This window comes from Lepisosteus oculatus, unplaced genomic scaffold (assembly GCF_040954835.1).
Source record: "Lepisosteus oculatus isolate fLepOcu1 unplaced genomic scaffold, fLepOcu1.hap2 HAP2_SCAFFOLD_48, whole genome shotgun sequence".
NCBI classification, from domain to species: Eukaryota; Metazoa; Chordata; class Actinopteri; order Semionotiformes; family Lepisosteidae; genus Lepisosteus; species Lepisosteus oculatus.
Window position 1 is genome coordinate 640,683 of NW_027168020.1, and position 21,620 is coordinate 662,302.

Here is a 21,620-nt window from a genome sequence, read left to right on the forward strand (position 1 = left end):
ACTTTAGAGGTCTATTATACGTATATGGGTAGAGGTCTATTATACGGATAACTTTAGAGGTCTATTATATGTATATGGTTAGAGGTCTATTATACGGATAACTTTAGAGGTCTATTATACGTATATGGGTAGAGGTCTATTATACATCAAAGTTAGGTTTTACAGGTGTAGAAACTAGTAAATCAACCCAATGATTTGGTTTAGAAATTTATTCTGAAAATACACATTCACACCTGAAAAATATGTATTTCAAATTATACATTGTATACAATCAATCAACAATCAACATATGGGCAATAATCATAAAAAACACAACTAGTCTTAAACTTCAGCTACAAATTCTGGTAATATGGCAATATACAGTATAGTAACGGCAAACACAAACTAATTACATTAACACACTAACTCAAAACCACATTTTGATTCAAATATACATTTTAAAATGTACAACTTCTATATTTCCAAGAAAAAAAATATTACAATGGAAGTTAAGACGATTTTTGTCCACTATTTGCAAACCCTGTGTAATTGTCCTAACAGTTAGAACCAAAAACCTAGTATTTTCAGTGTCCAGATCTCCTGGCCCCCTGCCTTGCATATGCATTCTTCAAGTAACACATTGCGTGCTCCTTTATTTCTTTTTCTGCTGATTTAGGGCGGGACTTCAGCACCGCAGCTAGGAGAAAATTATATAATATTACTTCCCAAATTAATGATGATTAATATCTTCTTTAGTATAATCTAAAAAATGAACGGTTTACTAAGCTCAAAGCTGAAATAAATGTATAAAATTTGGCTTGCATCATAGAAGTTGAGCAATAAAGTCTGTCCTAATTAAAGAGTACCCAAAGTTTGAAAGTACAACATAGAATAAGAATAGAGAAACGGCAAAACGATTTAGTGTCATCTTCCCCATTCACACCATTCCCCATTTCGAATGAATTCTGTATGCGTTAAAAGACAGCTATACACAGAAAACATGCAGGACACTGCTCACGATGTTTGCCGAGCCGAAACACAGTGCGTTTTTCCAAGCTATTTGACAACGCCCGCCCACTGAAAACTGCAGCAGATCGTGTAAAGACGTTCAACTTTGTAACTACTGCACGCACAGGAAGCAGAATAAATTCCTCTTTTCAAACTGTCAAAGGTTTGCTTTGCGAACGCTGCAGGACATCGCACAACCTCTTTTGAACGGGGACAAACGATTTCTTATGGGGCGCAGTAAGTACAGACGTTTAAAAAGCTCCACTATTTTATGTGCCATTTTTTGCTTATTCACTTACTATTTTAATCAAAATAATATTAAGAAAGATCTGTATGTATTCAGATAGTATTATTATTGTTCATACTTACTCGTCAAAAGAGGATTGCTGAGATATTTGCGGATATACTTCTACGTTTGAAAAACGTGTCCAAAATGGTGACCAAGGCATACTAGCAATGCATTGTGGTATATAACCGGAAAATATGCTGGGTTCGATATTTTCTCAACGTATGCGTTTATTAATGTTGTCGATATTATGGTTGAAATTTAACATTGATAATACATCGCGGCTATGTGCCCCCTGCTATGAGCTGATGTGCAATTTTAACGCATGCAGTTAGTAAGGATCGGTCACTGTTGTATGGTATTATATACAGTATAATGACATTATGGAATAGGATGGGGACAGGCCTGGCATCACGGGGGGAGGGAGGAATGTCGCCCCTTCAGTTTTGGGCAAAAAGATGTACCTAACTTACCTAGGAGTATACGGCACTCTGCACAGTGTACGAAGTAATTTTCGCAGTAATTAATTTATTATATTTACTATATTTATTATACACGTGTAAATTAATTACTGCGAAAATAATTTACTTCGTACACTGTGCAGAGTGCCGTATACTCCTAGTTGCGGCACACACGATACATACAGTAAAAAGCCTCAGGCACTGTGTTAGATGTGTTTTCGACGTTATATATGCGTTTATTAATGTCGTCGATTTTACGGTTGCAATTCGACTTTGATTATACGTCGAGGCGACGTATATATACGTATAGCCGTATTTTCGCCGTGAATATACGTATATTCGACGAATCAGTGCCCACTGGGTAAACTCTTCAGCAAACTCTGAACCAGCTCTAAGGAAACTAATCCGATTAGACGTTACTTTGACTCATCTTTTTACGCTAGGGTTAGGGTTAGCATTCCCACGCTACTTAGACACTTTGTTTACGCTCAGTGCTTGATTTTGGGAACTTCAGGACGAGTGGGAATTTTCTCCTATCTGTCAATTCTGTTTTGTTTTGGAGACTCTTGGCTGCCTATGTTGTACAGTGCAGCGTGAAGGAAACATTTTCCAAAACTGTGTCAGCTCAAAAGTTGTAAGAAAACCTCTCCAGCTGCTTTAACTCTCTTCATTTTTGTCATTTAATGTGACACTCGATGTATAACTGGAGCCTCACATATGCAAATGGTGAGGCTCCAGTTCGACACCCAGTTCAATACCACTTTACAGTAAATGACAAAAGCATGGCAGACTGTGCCGGACCGGCAGATTACTTCCGCTTATTTTTACCATATTAAACAATGGAAATCCAACCACTTGCATTTGTGACACTTGATTTTGGCTGCACCTAAGACACTCTTAAATCTTCAAACACATTTCTCTTCTCCCGCAACACTCTTGTCTGTCGGCGCTATGTGGCAGCGTTGCATGACAACCCATCTCACCACGGAAAGGAACCTAACAGCTTTGGTAAGAGAGGAGAAAAGGACCTGGCCCGTACGCGGCTCAAACCCGCAACCTTGGCGTTACTAGCACCACCATCTAACCAACTGAGCTAACCGACCTCACAACAGTGGTCCTCTCTGTGCTGCAAAAAATCAAGCTCAGGGAATTTCTTTTGTCCTTTGAATAGAAAGCCGTGTAATTCAGTGTACGGGCTTTCTCGTGCAGTTTCATAGTTCTTGTAACCCAAATCCTACACTGGCCTGAAGTGCCCCCCCATTTCACAGCATTTTTCAGCTGATTTAAAATGTACCTAAAGGAGAAGCATTATTGAAGACCATCAATTACCAAGAGCTTTTGTCAAAGGTTTTGGTGGTCATTTTTAATGACCACAGAGCACTATGACCTCGGTTTTACATCTCATCCAAAAGACAGCGCCCTTTTTCCAACACAGCTTCTCCGTCACTATATTGGGACATTGGGACCCGTACAGACCTCAGAGTGAGCGCCCATTAACACCACTTCCAGCTGGAAGCTTTGTTTTTCCCTGTAGCTCACCCTCATCCTGGTACTGACCTGGCTCACACCTGCTTAGCTTCAGTGGGTTTTCAGTTGCGAGTTGCAAAAGTTGGGATACAAGTGTAGCGGCAATGCTTGTTAATAAGACAGAATTAAGCGTTGGTATGCTGTCCTAAATGAAGCCCCATCTCACCCCCCATCTCTGTGGTGCAGCCACAGAGAAAGTATTCATGCAGACTGATTTAAGTTGTTTTCTTTTGATAGGGAACAGCTCCCAGACAGGGATGCACTTAGCTAAGCCTGGCTATCATGATCAATGGTCATCCATTGGCGCCTATCTGTCTAGGGAGTGCTGAATGGACATCTGGACTGCATTCTTAAGTGTCAAGAGTAAGTGACTTATATCTCACCTTGACCAACCAATCAGGGACTGGCAGGGCGTGGTAATACCACGTGGGTCTCCAATGCCCGCCAAACTCTCAACCAATCAGCACACATCTGTGTCTTGGTCAAAAAGGGAGCGCAAGCTCAGATCGGGGCTCTCCTTGGCCATTTTCGCGCATCCTCAGAGACAATCACGTGACAACTGCTGTTGTCTGCATAGGGACTTGGACTTTGTTCTAAGCGCGAGGCCAAGCATCCCGTACGTACTCAGAATTCTACTAACGTGAATGCTCCGTTTGATCAACGGCAGCCTACAGTTGGACCCTCGTCGACAACCTGAATAGCTTATTCAGAAGCAGCGCTGGACCGGGAACGAACCAGTTTCTTCCCAGGCAAAAGAGTGACTTGTGAGGACTCGCGGTCACACTCTGTGCATAGAGACTTTCTACTAGCCAGCCGGACTGCTGGTAGATCCCCTCGGAGCAACGACTGCCCTGCGCGCCGCAGTCAGATTCCTCCGCCCGTCCTACTCCGAGCTGCACCTTGACTGGTTGGCTGGTAGCCAGAGGACGCCGACACAACGCCCATTGGACAACCGCTGGAACAGAGGCTGCAACAGAGCTTGTCAGCTGGTTTGGTGTTCGTGCCGGGAAATTCCAAATCCATACACAGTGGATAAGTTAACCCCATGTTCTACATTGCGTCTCGAGAATTCAATTGTACCTCAACACAAGTTGTTATCAATTTAATTCATGAGTAATGTATTTACTTCCGAGTTTAGAGTAACAATGGGTAATAACACTGATTAGCGATTTGGTAACCGAACGATATATATTGACATATATTCTCTGTTGTGTATCTCTTTGTGTTTGCATCTCTTCGAGATTATATATCTTGTATATTGATAACCCTCACAGTAAGGTCTGCCGCTCGTATCCAGGCAGACTAGTATATGTTTGGTGCACAATTTATATTAATAAATGTATCTCGTGTATTGAACCCGTGTGTGTGCGTTGTTAGTTGTTCTGGCGATTGATTTTCTAAAAGCCCCAACGAACAACCTCGTGATTACTGCTACAATTAATAAGTGTCTCAGTAAACCCATCAAACCACTACATTTAATGGCGTCCCTGGGTGGGCGAGTTTAGAATGAAATGAGACTCAATCGCACAGAATAACTGATGTTGCTGTGAGTTCAAGTTCAGCACAGCACCGTGGCTTTTATACGCGAATACCGGGTGTGCTGATAACTGCGTAAAGAAATCCCCCTGTTTTCTAGCGTTTAGTGTAACGTGTGCTGATTGGAAATCCATCTGCTCGGGTGTTTAGATTCCATACTGTATTTTGGTAAAAGGAAAAAAAGTAATACTCTTAAAGTTTCTCTGACGTAATGACAATGGCTGCTAAAATGTCTGAAGTGGAGTCGCTTATAAGTACTATTTCTAGCGACGACAATCCTGGTTACTGGAGCGGTATCGAAAAGTTGAACTTTGATGATATTGAGAAGCTGCAAGTAGATTTAGTAGCTAAGGTAGCGAACCAGCTTAACACAGGAGGGTCTGTGAACGCAGTTCAGGTCCTATCTAGTTTCGCCTTAAATCTAGCTAAACAGCTGGAACTGTCTTTGTCCGAGCTGACAAAGTTTCAAACGCTTCAGGGAAAGCTAGAAAGATATAAGGCGGAGCGAGTTGAGTTGTTGGATATAATCAGAGAAAAGAGAGTGAAAAGTGAGGAAAGTGAAGACAGACTCAGGGAAGTTTTAGGTAAATTAGATGACCTGTCTGCTAGAGAAACTGCGGCTGAGGTAGCTAGGAGAGACCTAGAAGCGAGCTTGAAAGAAAAAGAAAAAGAAATTGAGAGTTTAAATGAGCTCAGCCAGGAAAGGCAAAAGGAGTTAGATGCTGCCGTACTGGAAGCAAAACAGGCTAGATCCCACTTACATGCCAGCCCACCTAGCAGCCCGGAGCGCTCACCCAGGAGGTTTCTCCCGGCCAGGGTCTGTGGTCGGATCGGCATGGGGGAGATCGCCGAGTCCTGCGCGAGACGCAAGGGCGATTCAATTCAGGCATAGACCCCCTGCTCCTGATCACGGCCGTCTCCCTGCCCACGGAGAAACTGTAAAAATTAACCTCCACTCCCTGAGGCAGTTAGCCAAAGATGTAGAAAGGTTTGACCCGACAGTGTCAGGGAATAATGTGGAGACCTACATTGATGAGCTGAGATATACTTTGCAGTTTATGCCCGAAGCGTCCGAACAGGAAAAGGCTATGTTAGTAAGGAAAACTACCAGCCGAGCGGTCCACGAGTGGATGTCTAGACAAGGACCTGAGGTCTGTAATAGCTTTGAGGAGCTGTGTCAGGCAATGATCGGAGAATTTTCGGCTTTTATAGATCCCATATCTGCCGTGGCCACAGCGCACCATATTAAGCACGAAAAAGCTGAAGCCCCTCGCGACTATTACCCCTATTATATAATATTTTACTATTATATAACTTGTAAAATATTACCCCCGGTCCATTCTCTTCCAAAAGTGAGAAACACCTGTTTTCTACATTTTGTCCGTTTTAAAACCATATCTCTTTAAACCAAACCAAGAGTTTGTCTTTTGCACTGATATTCTGATTCATTTCAATTTCAAAGAAAAAAAAAAACATTATCTTCCAAAGCATCATAAAATTGTCCATTCTTCCAGACTCTACTTCTCTCTTGTAGTAGTACAGCAGACCTTTCCAGGTGAGCAGATCACAGAGTCCGAAATATGCTTCCTCCATCAAGCAAAGTACCTGAACATGACTCGGTCTTCATAAAAGCGCCCCTGTAATAAAGAAATTAAATCCAAAATCAAGAGGGCAGTTGCCTACTGAAGTTCAAGAAGTCATCAATTTTAACCTAGCAACACATTAAAGGCTGCATCTATACAAGTACGATTCTAGAAATGCTCACCAGATTACGTTTTAAGAAAGAACTGCGCCTCAGGTTCCGCCGAGATCTTAACTCGGATGGCAGGATTCAGAGTCCGGAGTGTGGACTGATGGCGCACGGAGGGTCCACATACTGTGGATCCCTCAGTTTTCTTCCGCGTGTTTAAACCGCCAGCGTGTGGCTCTCCTGTCCCCGTGACCTCATTGCTCTGCTCTCGCCTCTGTGCAGCCGAGCCCGACTCATGGTAAAGTGGAAAAAAATATGCCCTCAACGTGGGATTTACTCTGGATCGAGGATAGATGTCACCTTTTTATCGTTGAACAGGATGTATGTGATGTGGCGACTAGGTTCAATTTTGTATCCTTTTAAAAGATTAAGGACTGGGGTGAGCGGGATTTATCACCCTTTCAGCTAAGAACCCGACGTGAGCACCGTTTAAGCTGCATAGACTCGGTCGTTTAACTCTTCTCCATTAGCAGGGTTAAGGTTAAAGAAAAAAAAACATTGCTGACTTCTTTTTTTTTTGCCAGCCGCGAGCGCTGATTAGCGAGGTTTGTATTTCATGTTTTGCAAGTTGCATCCATTTTAAGAAAAACAAGTCGTTCAAGACAGGAAATGAATACTTGCATTTAATTAAGTCTAGGCGTATGCGGTTGTCCATAATGACCAGTTCTGTTCGAGAACACAGCACAAAAAAAGGCACCGCTGGGATTCGGACCCAGGATTTCTTGTTTACTAGACAGGCGCTTTAACCAACTAAGCCACGGCGCCCCGGGAGTACTGTTTTTTTGCAGCCACTTGGACACACCACTCAGACACATCTGCATTCGGTGTGTGCTCCGCCTGCTCGCTGAGCAAGTTGCCACCTTTACATACAATAGCAACATCGACACCAAGAGAAAGGATGACAAATGGCTTTTATCTGGAACTTTTCATGTCCAAGGAGCTCAATGTGCTTTCTGTGTACAACAGGGCCACTGAACTCCACACTGGCCACTGAACCACAGCAGTGGCTTGCTGGCTTGACATCTCCCAAGGAAAATGTTGAAATCGCATGTGGAACAGGAAAAGGACCCTCGAGTACGAGGGAAAAAAAAGAAAAAGATCATCTGGAGCGTGCCAACCCGTGTCTGGACAGCCCAGTTTCATTGACGAGGTGGCCGAGTGGTTAAGGCGATGGACTGCTAATCCATTGTGCTCTGCACGCATGGGTTCGAATCCCATCCTCGGCGCTCTCTATGTCTGACACGTGTGCCTGTTAGATGTTGGCCCTCCTTCTGTTTGCTCCAGTACTAGAGCTGTACATTTTCTAGCGGTGGCTGAACATGGTATAGTAGGCTAACGTCGGTATCGAGCAGTGGCAGTAACAGTATTTACGTGCCGCTGCTGCCAAGTGGCTCTGGGTTGAGACCGCATTTTCACTTACTTGCAGCACAAACGGAGAAAGCGATTTTTGACAGTCTCTCGAGAGACTGCGCTAGGTGTTTAGGGATAGACTTTGTCAGTTCCCCCTGGGATGATGGCCTCTCAAATAGTTTGTGATTCCTCTAGACGTTTATACAGTAGAAGCCTGCTTCGTGGCTTAAATCCAAGCTAAGGAAACGAGTTAGAGGTCTGATGCAGAACTGCACTGTATGTGTGAGGAAAGCTGCCCCCTTCTGTTCCATGTCGACCGAACAGAGGACTGTAAAGGATACGACCAAGAAACTTTAGGATGCTGGTTGGAATCCAGCTCCAAAGAAGCCCCTTTGGGTGTTATGTCATGAAAAAGTAAGAACAGAGAATCTCCCTTTGATCAAAAGCGCAACAGAACTGTTTTCCGTGGAGCAGGTTTCAGACCCGTAGACCTGTTTTATTTGTATGGCGTTCGTAAGCGCGCAAAACAAGGACAATTCCTGCGTCTAACATGAATGTAAATGCTTTTGAAAGTGCAGTGTGGTGCAGCTTGTAAAATCCTTGTCCACATTTGTGGTTTGTTGATGTTTTTTTTCTGTCTGCCAAAGTTGCATTTTGACATCCGGACGGTGAGACTTTATCATTTGAACGTGAAGCCAGCCTTAAACCCTCTGAGGCGTGTCTGTCTGCCGGCATGTATCTTGTGAAAGGTATTTTTTTTTTAACGGAGAGCGACTTTAAAAAGGTTTCCGCAGACACCTCGCACTCCGGAGGAGGAATGCGGCGGCGGCGAGCTCACTGTAGTTGTGGCCGAGTAGTTAAGGCGATGGACTTGAAATCCATTGAGGACTCCCCGCTCAGGTTCGAATCCTGCTGACTACGGCGTCTGCTGCACGTCGCCTTGTGCCTGTGTGGCAAAGGCGAAGTGCCGCTTCTCCTTTCCTGGTACTATAAAAATGCTACATCGCTTGGTCCTGCTTCCATGGAAAGCAGTTCTTCAGGTAATTCTACTCTCTTACCAAAGCTGTTAGGTTCCTTTCCGTGGTGAGATGGGTTGTCATGCAACGCTTCCACATAGTGCCGACAGACAAGTGTGTTGCGGGAGAAGAGAAAAGTGTTAGAAGATTTAAGAGTTTCTTAGGTGGAGCCAAAATCAAGTGTCACAAATGCAAGTGGGAAGATTTCCAATGTTTAATATGGTCAAAATAAGCGGAAGTTATCTGCTGGTCCGGCACAGTTTGCCATGCTTTTGTCATATACTGTAAAGTGGTGTCGAACTGGGTGTCGAACTGGAGCCGCACCATTTGCATATGTGAGGCTCCAGTTATACATCGAGTGTCACATTAAATGACAAAAATGAAGAGAGTTGTAGCAGCTGGAGAGGTTTTCTTACAACTCTTGAGCTGACACAGTTTTGGAAAATGTTTCCTTCACGCTGCACTGTACAACATAGGCAGCCAAGAGTCTCCAAAACAAAACAGAATGGACAGATAGGAGAAAATTCCCACTCGTCCTGAAGTTCCCAAAATCCAGCACTGAGCGTAAACAAAGTGTCTAAGTAGCGTGGTAATGCTAACCCTAACCCTAGCTGGAGTTTGAGCAATCCAGCACTGAGCGTAAAAAGATGAGTCAAAGTTACGTCTAATCGGATTAGTTTCCTTAGAGCTGGTTCAGAGTTTGCTCAAGAGTTTACCTTTCACAGATGCGCAAAGAAGAATGTTGGGGGTGCACGCTTCAAGGCGCCTTACAGCTGTAGGGAGTGATTCGAGACGATTCGTGGCGTGTGCTCGTTCCCATGTACCGTACGCCCCGGGGTGCAGTGCTAGGATGACGTACAATACCACTTGGGCACGTAATGGCGTTATGTGCAGGGTTTTCGTTTGTTCGTTTTGTTTTGCTCTGCTTTGCTTTGTTTTGCTTTCCATCGCGTTGGTAAGAGCGTAAATAAAAATGCGATTCCTGCGTCTACCACTAATGTAAGAGCTATTTCAAGTGCGACGTGGTGCGGCTTTTCAAATGCTTGTGGGCATTTCTCTGTTGTTGATTCTTTTTTTGTGTGTAACAAAGTGGCATTTTCATGTCCGGACGGGGAGACTTTATCATTCCGACATGAAGCCAGCCTTAAACCCTCTGAGGCGTGTCTGTCTGCCGGCACGTATTTTGTCAAAGGTATTATTTTTTTTTAACGGAGAGCGACTTTGAAAAGGTTTCCGCAGCCACGTCGCACTCCGTGTTAGATTAAAGGAGGAATGCGGCGATGGTGAACTCGCTGTAGTCGTGGCCGAGTGGTTAAGGCGATGGACTCGAAATCCGTTGGGGACTCCCCATGCAGGTTCAAATCTTGCCGACTACGGCGTCTGCCGCACGTCTCCTTGTGCCTGCGCGGCAAAGGTGAAGTGCCGCTTCTCCTTCCCTGGTACTATAAAAACACTAAATAGCTTGGCCCCGCTGCCATGGAAATGAGTTCTTCAGATAACCACACATCTTGCGTTCGCACCTCTGGTGTTCTACTTATGCCTTTGAAAACCTAATGAATAAAACTGAAAGAACCGACACAATATGTAGGTGCTCGTAAAGCATGCATTAAAGAACTGTTAACAGCAAGGGTTTCAGTGGGTTAACTGAGGAGAAGGCGTGATCGCTAATTGTTGACTTTTTATTTGGTGTTAGAAACACTCTTACTGTGCATGACGTGCAACAAATTTAGCCACAGAAATTGCATCACGCTTTCATGTATGCTATTGCAGACACCAACGTTGCCTAGATAGAAAACCGAAATAGCCGTGGGTTTGCTTGCTGGTCTGAAGGATCTCTCTTCGAATCTCTATCATTTGTCAATGGAAGTAAAAGGTGCTGCAATCTGATACGTTCAGAATCAAACCCGCAGCTGTTGTTCGACTTTATTTCTTGACTAATTACAACTGAGTGTCGCATGAGCAGTTACGTAAACTTGTCTGATATATTTGAACACAAATGCCGTTCTTCAATTAAAACTAACAGTACATTGTCAGGGACATTCAGTTCTATACAAACAAGAGACAGACAAGAGAACATTTAGTATATAATAGACAGAAAGAGGTTCGAATCCTGCCGACTACGTTGTCCACCTCCTGTCGTTGTGTTTCGGCGCAAGCAAAGAAGCGCGCCTGTTCGGTGTTCCTGGTGGTTTTAAAATGCCAAATTGCTTGTACCCGCTCCCTTGCAAATAAGTTCTTCAGCGTCCGCGAATGGCATTTTACAGCTGGAAGCAGATGTCGACGCTTTTTGCACAGAGCACCAAAAAAGCGTCTTTTTTGAAGGCCCGGGTTCTGAGCATTGGTGGTTCAGTGGTAGAATTCTCGCCTGCCACGCGGGAGGCTCGGCTTTGATTCCCCGCCAATGCAGTGGCTTTTGCAGCTAGCTGCTCCATCACTTGCATCCCCTTGCAACTCGCAACTGAAAACCCACTGAAGCTAAGCAGGTGTGAGCCAGGTCAGTACCCGGATGAGGGTGAGCTACAGGGAAAAACAAAGCTTCCAGCTGGAAGCGGTGTTAATGGTGCCGGCGGTGGGGCGCTCACCCTGAGGTCTGTGCGGGTCCCAATGCCCCAGCATAGTGACGGAGACACTGTGTTGTAAAAGGGCGCTGTCTTTTGGATGAGATGTAAAACCGAGGTCACATCGCTCTGTGGTCATTAAAAATGACCACCAAAACCTTTGACAAAAGCTCTTGGTAATTGATCGTCTTCAATAATGCTTCTCCTTTAGGTACATTTTAAATCAGCTGAAAAATTCTGTGAAATGGGGGGCACTTCAGGCCAGTGTAGGATTTGGGTTACAAGAACCATGAAACTGCATGAGAAAGCCCGTACACTGAATTACACGGCTTTCTATTCAAAGGAGGGCAAAAGAAATTCCCTGAGTTCGATTTTTTGCAGCACAGAGAGAACCACTGTCGTGAGGCCGGTTAGCTGAGTTGGTTAGAGCATGGTGCTAATAACGCCAAAGTCACGGGTTCGTGCCCCTTACTGGCCAGGTCCTTTTCTCCTCTCTTACCAAAGCTGTTAGGTTCCTTTCCGTGGTGAGAGGGGTTGTCATGCAACGCTGCCACATAGTGCCGACAGACAATTAAATGACAAAAATGAAGAGAGTTAAAGCAGCTGGAGAGGTTCTCTTACAACTTTTGAGCTGACACAGTTTTGGAAAATAATTCCTTCACGCTGCAGTGTACCATATAGGCAGCCAAGAGTCTCCAAAACAAAACAGAATTGACAGTCATATAATGTCCATTAACCCCGGTTTTAAACGCAGCATCATGTCTGCCATCATAAGAATATGAGTCCAATATTTTAGAATATAGTCAGAATGACTTCTAACCTTAGCTGTGGTGTCTTTAATCCCTATTGCTCAATGCATGGTGTACGTACTGCATACATGTGTCTTGAGAATGAGGAATGGGCCCCTGAGACAGTCATTTGCCTGTTTCACAAATGATCGTATTTTACTAGAGATTCTGTTTGGGATTCAGATGTGCATTCGGACAGCAATCCCTTTCAAGAAATGATATGTTCTGGATGAGGTCAAAGGTGCTAGAACACTGTATTTAGGATGTGTTTGCAGTGATTGTGTGTCTCCTGCTTCAACGCAGTGATATATAGATGTGCTCCTGTAATTTATTGGTACATGCCCAGGGCAGTAAGTAGTCTGAGGATTTATTTCCAGACGGCATAGAGCAGTGAAGCACTTCTACTTAAATTATTACATTATACACAATTTGAGTTCATTTTAAAAAGTAAAAGGTAATGAAAGGAATGCATTTTCATAAGAAAGATAATACCGATATGCATGTGATAATCTTCCTTATATCATGTAGTGCGTCATTTGGACACTTTGTGGGCTTGAAATACAAAGAAAATCATGTTCTATGGTACAAGATAAATACAAAACTTAATCATTTATTTTAATTAGATTTGTTTATAAAGCATAAGCAATCATTTATTACATTAATATATGTGAAAATGACATTTTAGCACCATAATATTACATACAGGTCTCTAGCTTCAACACAGTGATATATATATATATGCTCGGTGATTTATTGGTACATGCCCAGGGCAATAATCAGAATTAGTATTTATTTCCATACGGGCTACAGGTAATGTTGTGAAATACTTCAACACACTGGATCGCAGATTTAGACCCCCTGCACTCTTACTCCTTAAAAACCAAAGAAATGAAGATATGTAGCAATCACATTGTAACAGGGGTGACAGTGACTTAATGCTTATACTACTGGACTTCTGGTACCTTTAGGGTACGGTGTTCCCTGAAGGGCTCTCAAACCCCGCATTTCAGATGCCTAGCTGTATTGCTGATGTGTTGCACCTCAGAATCACTTTTAAACCTTACCTCTGGTATCTTTAATCCCTATTGCTCAACGCATGGTGAAAGTATTGCATAAATGTGTCTGAAAATGAGCAATGGGCACCTGAGAGACTCATTTGCCTGTTTCACAAATGATCATATTTGACTAGAGATTCTGTTTGGGATTCAGTTGTGCATTCTGACAGCAATCTCTTTCAAAAAATGATTTTACCTTATCGCGGCTTTGCCCTTCTTGCCTTTTTGGACAATATCTCCATCTTGTGGTCGTTGTTGGTAATGTCTAGACAATATCTCCATCTTGTGGTCGTTGTTGGTAATGTTTTCTTATGCCCTTTTTTTATTTCAATTCTCTATTAGATGATTCTAGAATCTCTACAATAGAGTTGAAAACATCAGTTTTATAGCAGACAATATGACATTATTTATAGTCCAATTAGAAATTTATTACCCTGTTTTTAACATAATAACAAATTAAAACTAAGTTTGGAACACCAGGGAACATAAAAAATGATTTTTAGGAAAACCATGAGGTTCTCTGTGTCCGATGCCTGCAAGGGGAGAAAGCTAGAATCCTTTGATTTTTCCAAATTTGAAAATAAACATCATATAACAACAGCTTTCATTCCTAGGAGTGAAAAACAACCATTTTTGAAGACATATTAGTTTCTAAAACACTACAATAAAGTTAAAAACATCCATTTTATATTACATTATTTTTTGTGAAATAATTAAATTGGCTTATTTCTCTCGCATTAAATTGGCTACAAATGCAAGAATTCAACCAGATATTCTTGTAAAATGTATAATGTTGCATTGCAGTTAGTTAATGTAGTTAGTCCATAGTCAGCAATCTAAACTTTATTGTTAAGCTTTAATGATTGATGTTGTACCAGTAACCTTTAGAAATACTATAGTACTTCACAAATGCTTTGTGTGTTTGGAAACCTTTTGAGTAAAAGCCTTATAAAAATAGGTTTAGTTTTTACAGGACATCACAAAGAAATAGGATGGTATAATTCTTATAATTGCTTAGTGATTGTATTTGGAAGATTATGCACTAAACAGACTTCAGGAATGCCAGCGGATCATTGTGCTATTTGGAATTATTCCAAAAATCAAGTGACCTCTTTGCTGTAGTATTTTTAGTATTATTTATTTAGTATTAATAAAGAATAGATTTATTAAAGTCGTGCGATGTGCAAGCGGGATATGTAAAATAATTTAAAATAAAGTTTTTTATTATTGTTATAGAGAAACATGATCAGATTTTCCCTGGTTCAGAAAAAAAACGATTAAAATCTGTAATCTTTCCACTTGTATGTCATCAGACATTAACGAGTACAACCCCCCTCTCTGCCGGAGTGCTGGCTGTGACGAATTAAACCAATTTCACAGGTGTTTTCAAAGTAGGAAGTACAGTGTTAACTAGTAGATGGCCTCCTCAATGAAATCGCTTCAACATGCTAATGCGTTGGTGTAACAGTCCGGGCGTGGCAAGCTTCCAATGTCAACTCGACTCGATTGGAAGACAATGAACGTATTTTAGCCCTAAATGAATTAATAGCAAACATGGTTTACATAAAAGACATTTTTCCAAGAAAGTTTATAATAATACAATCTATAGTTGAAATCTGAGCCTTAATATAAAGAAAAAAGCATTTTCAGAGAGCAATCACGCTGTGTTTATGTAGAAAAAGCGATTAGGTTTATGAGCAATCTAATTACCTATTCGCTTAAAACGCTATATAAAATAAAGTTTATTTAAAGATGAATGATAAGTGTCGCAGTTTTAATAATTTTCGTAGTAGGGCTTGGACAGATTCCAAGTGCATTTTTGCAATTTACGTTGCATTGTCCAATGTGATGTTGTAATACAGTTTAGAATACAGTAAGTCTAAACTGTATCAGCTTTATTTATGGGTTGCAATTTAGAAAAAGTCAAAAACCGCACTCAAAATCCAATTTAGAGCTTTCTGGCAAGAGGAGACACCCAAATTATAATGTAACATGCCACTGTTTGTGCATGAACAAAGTTATACTGCAATTTTCCTTAGATACGCGATTAAAAAAAATAATTTTTTTGAATCCCCGGCCAAACACATTCCATAAGAATCAGCGCTTTTATACAGTATATCGCCTTTAAACACGCGTTTACGATTTAAATCAAAACTCGATTCAAATCAATATAAATGTTTATTTTGTAACGCATAGGTGACTATTCATTGTTATTAAAAAGACGTAAATTCGATCATGTTGTGATATTTAGAAATATAAATTTGTTTTGATGCGAGTGAGGTTTTATTTAATCTCTGACCAAGGGAAATGTTTCATTTTTTCAAAGAAATGTTTGTTAAAAATTAAAGTCATAGTTCCATGAGATTCAACCACAGACCATGTGACATAGGAGTCAGGAACCTAACCCACAGCACCACCAGCGCAGTCACATGCTGAGGGCTGAAAAAGCACTACAGAAACATTATCGACTATAAAATAATGTAATTAGGCACAGAAGAAGTTTACAGCACAGTACAATAATAAATGCTGACCATGACTTTAGAAGCATAAATTACCTTACACTCAATTTAAACACAAGCTGTCTTTAGCCCTCTAAGCTGGTTCATACAGAAATGTAGAGAACCAGGCTCAGAACACACAGCTTCATTAGCGAATACATATGCAGAACAACTAGAGAAGATGTTTTACAGAGGATGGATTTTTAGAAACATCCCATCAGTGACATCACTGAAGTCAACTCCTAGGTAACTGTCGTGTGGATAGTTTCACAAGAATCAGACAAAGGTTTAAGCATCGCTTATTTTAGATAAAACTGCAAAAAAACAACAACAACCCATAATGTACTTCTTTGCGGCTCTGTTTGCCCAAATCATATATTCACAACGTGAAATTAGAAAATAGTATTACGTAACCAAAAACCGCAATATGGAAACAGAACCTGTGTAATTGTTGACAGATGATGTACTCGTAACATTTTTACAAGACGAACTACAACATTTAAAAAATGACTTGTATGTACTTGATATCTCTAATCAATCCACTGCACTGCATTAAAACAAAACAAAAACTAAAACGCCCTGGGCATACCGTTTCGCGCTTCTTATCAGTTGCTCAAAAGCAATTTGACCGTATGAAATGCATAATATAAACCTAGAAACATATACGTGAGGAGTATTTACGTAGTATCGGTGTCAAGACATACCTCTCAAATACTGTAAATCAAGTTAAAAATATCTCAAGACCGATTCTGGTCATAATGAAACCATGTTTCGTGTATGTTTTCTTTAAAGTACCGAGACCAGCCATATACTGTATGTTTATGTTCCAAAATTAATATCGTTTATGGCCTTCACACGCGTTGCATTACGCTCCTATTCTTTTTATGCTCAGGCACTAAGATTTCCCTTCAGTGGTAAAATTCCATATAAATATTCAATACTTAAACGGGCACAGTTAAGACATTAAATATACATATACATATACATATACATATACATATACAAACTGTATACAGTACAGTTTGCATACGGTAATATGTTTATGTTCCTAAATCAATCTCTTTTATGAGCATGTGAAAGGCATGGTGAATCGATTCTCAAAAATTACTGTACTTTGCATGATTGGAAAAAAATGCGTGATTGCGAAATGCTGTGGTGTTACTTTTACAAAGAAGGTCAGTGAAAAAAATAATGTGGACCAGGGCAATACTTTGAGTTTACAGCTTGTCCAAGGTCATTTATTATTAATACTATTAGTAATATCTTCATTAAAGACTTTGATGGCTACAGCTCAAACATGAGAAGTTGAGCTTTATTAGCTCCACCTTGCGGAAATTCCGGATACTATTATTTTGCTAGCGGTATTTACCGGTAACTCGCGGTATTTACCGGTAACTCGCGGTAGACTGCGTACAGCGTACCGGAAAATAATGCAGTATCGCCCGCACATTTTGAATGGCTGCATCTGTAGCAATCATATTGTAGCAGACACTCATTTGCCTGTTTCACAAATGATCATATTTTACTAGAGATTCTGTTTGGGATACGGATGTGCATTCTGACACCAATCTCTTACAAAAAATGATTTTACCTTATCGCGGCTTTGCCCTTCTTGCCTCTTTGGACAATATCTCCATCTTGTGGTCGTTGTTGGTAATGTCTAGACAATATCTCCATCTTGTGGTCGTTGTTGGTAATGTCTTCTTATAGATAGATACTTTATTGATCCCGTGAGGGAAATTGCAGTGCAACAGCAGCTTAACACACACAACACAGCCACAGTGTAACGAATTATATAATAATAGTACAATACTGTATATATACTGTATATATATATATGAAACAGAAATAGAAACAGAAACAGGAATCGCTTACTCACCTGGAGAATCTCTGTAGGAATATCTAGCATTTATCAATGGAAATAAAAGCTGCTTTAATACAGTGCATGTTCAAACTCAAACCCTCAGCTGCTGTTCTTGTTTGTTTTGGGACAAATTGCAACTGAGCATCGCATGAGCCGTTACGTACCCTTATCTGTTAGGGAATTTCAAGGGAGGAGTTAGGTCAGAATGGGTAGGCTGCAAAACAACAAGTAAAGATTTATTCCAAGATGAAACGTTGTGGCGGTTTTCTTATCTTTTCAGCATGGACTAAACTTTTACGTGTTCCTTATATGCTATATATGTATATATTAGCACCAATGTCGTTCTTAAAAACTAACATGAAATTGTCAGGGACATTCAGCTATATACAAAGACGAGACAGACAAAGTAATAATTCTGTATTAACGTGGCCTACATATTGACGCAATGATCAAACTGACTGACATGTTCTGATTCAGATCCCCTGCAGTTCATGCCAATTAGAACAATAGCAATGCTGAGTCCTCCCCACCCTACTGAGCACAAATTCAGCTGCTCTCCAGTTCTGTTCTGCATGTTTTTTCATTGCAATTGAGCTCGGAGCTGGAGATGATCTCCATACAGTTCTGTGTTCACCAGCCCGCACTTGCGTGCTAATTTACGGGTTGTGGCAAATGCTTTTCTATAGTTCATATACATGACGGCAACCTGTTACCTAGGAACCTGAGAGGTTTAAAAGCCTCACGAGCCAGGCAGGACTCGAACCTACAATCTTCTGATCCGAAGTCAGACGCGTTATCCATTACGCCACTGGCCCATAGAACATGCGCTTGCACTCCACCACAGAGAGCTCTACACTGCTACTAGTAGTACACTTCCCCATCTAAATTTTCACAGCAAGAAACTTGTGTTTCCTACTATTTTTGTCAGGTTTAAAATATCATCTCCTTAAAACAGAAAAAGTGTTGATGTGTTGTGCTGAAATTCCGATTGATTTTGAATTCAAAGAAAAAAGGTTTTCTTCCAAAACACCATGAAATTGTCACATCTTGCAGACAATAGGTGTATTCCATGTTGAAAAGAGAAGAAAGAAAACCATGGAGCCTTTTACAGGTGTGAGGCTTCTTCAGGTGTGAGAAGACCTCACAGTCGAAACGCTGTGTTTCCGTTCTTCTCTTTTCAGCATGCAATAAACCTAGTACTTGTTCCTTTGCAGCCGAGGCATGCTGACGTAGCTACCCAGCTGAACATCTTGCAGACTCTACAGTACTTCTCTCCTGTAGAAGTAAAGCAGGGCTTGCTGGGTGAGCTTTTGCTCCGGTAAATTAGGTCACGTGTCATGTTAAATCACTTCTTCTAAACACAACATTTGCTGGTGCTAGCTTTCCCCATGAAAAGAGACATTTCCCTTACAGTACATGACATATCGTTTTTATTCTATCAATAAGTATAGAAATTAAACAAAAGAAAAAATGGTGTCGCCAAAGAATGCACAGCTCTGTCGCCTTGGGGAGGTGTCAAGGGCATTGAGCTCCTTGGACATGAAAAGTGCCCGATAAATGCCATTTCTCATCATTTCTCTTGGCGTCAGTTCTGCTATTAAATGGGACGGAGGCAACGGGTTCAGAGAGCAGGTTAAGTGCACACCGAACGCAGATGTGTCCAAGTGTCTGTAAAAGCGCGGTGCTCCGCTGGCGCTGTTCCCTAGTGGCTTAAAGTGCCCGCCTAGTAAGCAGGCGATCCTGGGTCTGAATACCAGCGGTGCCTCTCTCCGTGTCTTGTTGTGCCGAATGTCTCATTTCAGACAAACATGTACAGCTTGGTTCAGTTTAATGCAAGAATTCATTTCCTTTCTGGAATAACTTGTTTTTGAAGAAATCCATACAGCTTGTGAAAGATGAAATCCATTTCTTGGTTGTCAGTGGAAAAAGATTGCCGGCTGCAAGAAGCGCAAGTGATTGTTTTCTTTGACCATAAACCTGCAAATGTAGGGAGCACAAGCGGCCGTCAGTCTCTGTGGCGCAATCGGTTAGCGCGTTCGGCTGTTAACCGAAAGGTTGGTGGTTCAAGCCCACCCAGGGACGCATGTCTCCGTTTTTCCAATGTAAACATCATCACCGCTAAAGAAGATGGCGCAGAAGGCTCCACAGTCGAAACGTTGTGCTTCTTTTCTTCTCTTTTCAGCATGGAGTAAACCTTTGCTTGATCCTTTGCAGCCTACGCATGCTGACACAGCTACCTTTCTCTTAACGCACCTCAATCATTATTCACCAAAACCATCAGCAGAATGTGTCGCCTTTGTGGTGATGTCACTCCTCTGCTTCACAAATGTCCTTAGTGACGGACCATTTCATTCTGCCATTTTTCCGGAGCGGTTATTGATTGCTCCATCATTTCCCTCATACTTTCCATCCCAAGATTGAAAAAAAAAAACAGAAACAGGCTGATAGGACGACAATCAAATTGCAAAAACTCATCAAAGCACTCGATAGAGTATTTGAATCCACAAGTAGCTACGAGCAACTTTGTCCTGGCTTGCATGAAAGTCGGAAAATGTCAAAAAGAAAAAGATGGTGGCTTTTTCATATCTGTTCTTTTATTTTTAGTTCGTTGGCTCTTCTGTCCATTGTCCTCCTGCCTGGCTCTTGACCTGTGACTGTCTGAACGCACACATTAGACTTTCAGGCGGGGGATTTGTCCTGAGCCTCTGTGGAAGACCCACCCACCCCCATAAATAACTGCTCTAGAAACACATGAATGCAAAACTAAACCACAGCTTAAAGAGGAGCTCCAACTCAGTGCCATACTAATGTAAACGAAGTAATACTAAGACATGTTCTTATGGATTTGTCTTACCTTGAGATATGTAATTGGATTTCAGGATTAACTTCCTCATTCAATGTACTGGTGATTCTTTGCCTGGTCAGTACCTGGGTGGGAGACCTCCAGCGAACAATTAAGCTTGCTGCTGGAAGTGGTGTTAAGAGACTCTTAGGATCTTCCAGAGGTGTCTGTCCAATAGCACTAGTTGCCTTAGAGCTGGCTCAAACATTGCTCAAGAGTCTACCTTTCACAGATGCGCAAAGATGAATGATGGGGGTGCACGCTTCAAGGAGCCTTCCAACTGTAGGGACCGATTAGAGACGATCCGTAGCATGTGTTCATTTCCATATACGCCCCGTGTCTCAACGGTAGGACAGAGTCAAATACTGCCTCGACACGTAACAGCGTTATATTAAACCGCAGGACTTGAGGGCTGTTTTGTTTGAATGTTCAAGGCATTGGTAAGAGCGTAGGTCAAGGGCCATTGGTGCATCTCCTGTAACTGGAGTAAAAATGCTATTCAAAGTGCAGTGACTAAAATCGTCGTCCAGATGTCTCTGTTGTTGATTGCTTTCTGTCTAAGAACGTTCTGTTTTCATGTCCGAACGGGGAGACTTTATCATTCCAACTTGAAGCCACCCTTAAGTCCTCTGAGGTGTGTGTGTGTGTGCTTGCACGTATGGCGTAAAAGGTTTCTTAAACGGAGAGCGAACTTGAAAAAAGTTGCCTCCGCTGCCGCCGCCGCCTCGCACTCCCTGTTCGATTGTAGCAAGAAGGCAGCGGCCGTGGCGCTTGCTGTAGTCGTGGCCGAGTGGTTAAGGTGACGGACTTGAAATCCGTTGGGGTCTCCCCGCGCAGGTTCAAATCCTGCCGACTACGGCGTCCTTTGCATTTGGTTGCGTGCGTGCGTGTAAAAGGACCAGCGCCATTTCGTTTTCGCTGGGACCTTTAACACTCTAAATCGCCTGGACCCACAGCCTGTGAAATCGATTCTTCAGCACCCACGATGGACGCTTTGCCGCTGGACACAGAGAACGATGCTTTTCTGCAACGAGCTTTCCAGCTGAATTTTCTCGGCAGCTCCGTACTGAACCTGTTCTCCATTGCAACATAGCGGAGGCTC

General features: G+C 42.0%; 5 non-coding genes across 5 annotated transcripts; 4 read left to right on the top strand and 1 right to left on the bottom strand.

Annotated features, from left to right (window-relative positions):
* Positions 1-7,691: 7,691 nt before the first annotated feature.
* Positions 7,692-7,773, top strand: trnas-gcu (transfer RNA serine (anticodon GCU)). Its single transcript has one exon. It is a non-coding gene; the product is annotated as a tRNA-Ser (tRNA).
* A 2,434-nt stretch (positions 7,774-10,207) lies between these two features.
* On the top strand, positions 10,208-10,289 carry trnas-cga (transfer RNA serine (anticodon CGA)). Its single transcript has one exon. It is a non-coding gene; the product is annotated as a tRNA-Ser (tRNA).
* Positions 10,290-18,418: 8,129 nt separating this feature from the next.
* Positions 18,419-18,491, bottom strand: trnar-ucg (transfer RNA arginine (anticodon UCG)). Its single transcript has one exon. It is a non-coding gene; the product is annotated as a tRNA-Arg (tRNA).
* Positions 18,492-19,684: 1,193 nt separating this feature from the next.
* trnan-guu (transfer RNA asparagine (anticodon GUU)) lies at positions 19,685-19,758 on the top strand. The gene has a single exon. It is a non-coding gene; the product is annotated as a tRNA-Asn (tRNA).
* A 1,536-nt stretch (positions 19,759-21,294) lies between these two features.
* Positions 21,295-21,376, top strand: trnas-uga (transfer RNA serine (anticodon UGA)). The gene has a single exon. It is a non-coding gene; the product is annotated as a tRNA-Ser (tRNA).
* Positions 21,377-21,620: the final 244 nt, after the last annotated feature.